This window comes from Moschus berezovskii, chromosome 4 (assembly GCF_049115385.1).
Source record: "Moschus berezovskii isolate FMDL1 chromosome 4, NW_MosBer_1.0, whole genome shotgun sequence".
In the NCBI taxonomy this organism is placed as follows: Eukaryota; Metazoa; Chordata; class Mammalia; order Artiodactyla; family Moschidae; genus Moschus; species Moschus berezovskii.
In genome coordinates, this window is record NC_142463.1 from 42,624,314 (window position 1) to 42,628,541 (window position 4,228).

At 37.8% G+C, this 4,228-nt stretch overlaps 1 pseudogene; it reads right to left on the reverse strand.

Moving 5' to 3' along the window:
- Window positions 1-1,090: 1,090 nt before the first annotated feature.
- LOC129540976 (SUMO-conjugating enzyme UBC9 pseudogene) lies at window positions 1,091-1,904 on the reverse strand (annotated as a pseudogene).
- Window positions 1,905-4,228: the final 2,324 nt, after the last annotated feature.

Here is a 4,228-nt window from a genome sequence, read left to right on the forward strand (position 1 = left end):
ACCAAAGAATTGATGCTTTTGAACTGTGGTGTTGGAGAAGACTCTTGAGAGTCCCTTTGACTGCAGGGAGATCCAACCAGTCCATTCTAGAGGAGATCGATCCTGGGTGTTCATTGGAAGGACTGATGCTAAACTGAAACTCCAGTAATTTGGCCACCTCATGCGACGAGTTGACTCACTAGAAAAGAGTCTGATGCTAGGAGGGATTGGGGGTGGGAGGAGACGGGGAAGACAGAGAATGAGATGGCTGGATGGCATCACCGACACGATGGAGGTGAGTTTGAGTGAACTCCAGGAGTTGGTGATGGACAGGGAGGCCTGGCCTGCTGTGATTCATGGGGTCACGGGGAATCGGACACGACTGAGCGACTGAACTGAACTGAACTGGTGGATGGAATTCAGGAACAGGAATAAAACCAAATTCCATGCTTCTTAGCGCCAGTAAGAAGAAAAAATGCTATTTCCATGTGATTTGTACGCTATCACCTCAAGCTAAATGATTACTATTAAGAGTCAGACACGACTGAGCGGCTGAACTGAACTGAATGTAACATTAAATGGAAACAGTCATGTTTAATGCTAATATAATCAGAGTGAAATGATAACCACAGAAAACATGTCATATAAAGCAAGGGGAAAATGGATACCTGTATATGTATGACTGAGTCCCTTTGCTTCAAAGGTGAACTTTCGATAGTTCACCTGAAGCTATCACAACATTGTTAGCTGGCTAAACTTCAGTACAAAAGAAAATCTTTAAAAATATGATCACATTTACAAGAGTATAGAAAAAGTAGTTTAAAATATGTAGGAACATACTTAAGAGAAAACAGACAGGAACTATAAGGGAAAAAATTGGAACTTAAGGGCATCAGGGAAAATTTTTTTTTTTCTTTTTATATAAACAGTTCATTTACTTTAAACAGCAACACAGACAAACGCCATATAAACAGAAAGAAAGTGATGCAGAAACGCCACGCTGACTGGCTGGGGCTCTGGGGGCGGGCGGCTCTGCTTTCTGGCGTCGTGCGGCCAGGGGGAGGCTAAGTGCAGCTCTGCGGCGTGGAGCATGCCTGCGTCCGCAAGCGAAGGGAACGCGCTCCTCGGGACTCATCCAAGTATAAAAGTTTATAATTTTACAGCAGTTGAAATACTGACATCAATATTAAAATAAAAGCAAGTTTTACATAACAATCAAAAATACAAAAGACTGAAGGAAGAGACCCTGTATGAAAAACTGGGCGATTCAGCGAGTCGAGACTGTACCAGTGGCGGAAATGGAAAATGGCGCCCGCCCACCGTCCCCAGGTGACCAGCAATTGTAGAGCAATGTTAGATTTGCAAAAATGTTGTAAACAAGTTCTTGCCAAACCAATCCCTTCCTTTTACGATGCCACAGGTTGCTGCTTATGAGGGAGCAAAGTTCTTGGCTTGTGCTCGAACCCTTTTCTCGTATTCCACTCTGTTTTGGCAGTAGATCGGGTAGGCCTCTGCTTGAGCTGGGTCTTGGATATTTGGTTCATTTAGAAGTTCCTGTATTCCTAATAAGATCTGCTTGATGGTGATGGCTGGCTGCCAGTCCGTGTCCTCCTCCAGGATGGACAGGCACACCATGCCCGAGGGGTACACGTTTGGGTGGAACAGCGGCGGTTCAAACTTGCATTTTGGCGGTGAGGATGGGTAATCGTCTTTGAACAGCATCTGTAGTTTAAACAAGCCTCCTTCCCATGGAGTCCCCTTCTTCCCAGGAATGGCGCACTCCCAGTTCATGAGGTTCATCGTGCCATCAGGGTTCTTTGTCAGGACGGCCACGAAACCAAACGGGTGGTCTTTTCTCCAAGCTTTTCTCTCCTGGGCGAGTCTGCTGAGAGCGATCCCTGACATGTTCGCGTCCCTCGGGCGACCCGCCCGGCGAGCGAGGCCTACTAGGCGGCGGCGGCGGCGGCGTTCCCTTTGTCTCGGGACTTGAAGGAATACTTTTCTAAGTGACACTATATTATACGCCTGACTAATAAATTCATTATCATAAAAATCTAAATTTACCTCAAATTTGCATATGAACTTATTGTAATTTCAAAAAAGAATCAGTGGTAGTATTTTGGAGGAAATTAGAAAACTGATTTTAAAATTCATCTGAAAGATCAAAGCCATGAGAATAGCTGAAGAACATTTGAAAGAAAAAGTATAGACAACATGAACTTCCAGGTAATTAAAGTATAAAACTGTATGCTATAATATAATAATATCACAGTATATAATATTAATATATAATATATACAGTATATGTAATATATAAAACTGTAATAATTGAGACAAAGGACTGTGTTACAGGATAAGAAAATGAACATGAATAACAGAAGAGAAAGCCTAAAAACAGAACTGTTTATGTATAAAACTTCAATATGAGATAGAGACGTCATATCAAATCAGTTTTGAGAGGAAGTCTTCAGTAATATTGTTCAAACCTGGAGCTATTTATTTTGGATAAAAATATATTCAAATTCCATATTATGTGTTATTTATATATTTTATAAATTTAAATTTGTTATAGAATTAAAGGTAGAAATGAATTATAAGAAATTACAGGAAGCTCTCTGATCTCAAGGTGGAGCTAAATGCTCTATGCATAAAAACAAAGAAAGAAACTATAAAAGAAAAGATTGACTAATTCTTCTCTGTTAAATTTAAAATATGCGTTTTAAAATTTACTATAAATAGGGAATTCCCTGGCAGTCCAGTGGTTAGGACTCCAGGTTTTCACTGTTAAGGGCTGGGGTTCAATCTCTAGTCAGGGAACACAGATCTGCAAGCACGTGGCCCGCCCCCTCCCCCAAAATTACTATATACAAAAATAAAGGAAACAAATATACAAAAATAAAGGAAATAAATGTAGATAATATATGTCACATATACAAAAGGCAAAGAATATAATTCCTTATATAATAGTCTTCCCAATAAGGGATGGTTTTTATACGCAAAATCAATAAGCAGTTCTCAAAAATCAATAAAAAGAAACGAGAAGTACCAAAAAAGTGAGTTAAACTCATAATAATAGAGTTCATTTTAAAAAGAAAATAAATGGCCAGTTATTATGTGGAAAATATTAGTCTTACAAGTAACGAAACAAATGCAAGTTACAGTAACAATGAGATACCGTTTCTCAAACTGACAAAAAAAATCAAAACCACTGCTGATATTGCAACAAAATTAGTACTCATATTGCCATATACTCAGTTCTGGCAGAAGTAACAATCAATACAAGTCTTCTGAAAGGAATTTGGGTGTATGCTAAGTCACTTCAGTGGTGTCTGACTAGGCGACCATGTAGCCCACTAGGCTTCTCTGTCCATGGGCATTCTCCAGGCAAGAATACTGATGTGGGTTGCCATAGACTCCTCAAGAATTTGGGTACTATATATCAAAAGCCTAAAAATAATTCTAATCCTTTAACTTATCAATTCTATTTTTAAATGGAATTGACTAAGGAAATGATTTAAGCATACACATAGATTTAGAGATATTCATTCTATAATATCACATATAACCTATTCATTGTAATATTAAATTGGAGAAAAGCTTAAAACAGTCTCAACATCCAACACCATGAAATCAATTAAATGATGGGATTCTATGATGCCATCAAATATTATTTTATCAAAATTAAATATTTTGAAAAATATTTAATTATATAATTTATTTAGGTTTAAATTTATTAAAAACTGTATAAGGAATACATAAAACAACAGAAAAACATTAAACATACAGAAGTATACAACAAGAAAAAGAATAATTGACACTGGTACATGAAGTTTTTCTGAGGGATAAGATTTCTACTGGCTTGTTGTTCAATTTTCTATGTTATTCAGATTTTCTATAATTAGAGTGCACTATTCTATAATCAGAAAAAAGAAGAAAAAGACAAAAAAGATATTTAAAGATTCTTTATCATCAGCTAATTGGATGTTAGCACTTAAAAGGGCATTAGCAAGAACCAGACCCAATTCCCTCATTTTTCAGATAAAGAAATCAAAATCCCAGAAAAAAGATAGAGAGGCAAGCATGCATAGTAGGTGTATCTGTCCAAAGCACAGACTATTTCAGAGGGTCCCTTTGCAATCATGTTTCTCTTGGGGATTTGCAAGGCCAATGGCAAATTTCCCATTCATCTTTGGCCATTCCTGAGTGATACATTAAGACCAGAAAGTGGAGGGTATAACCACAACCCATG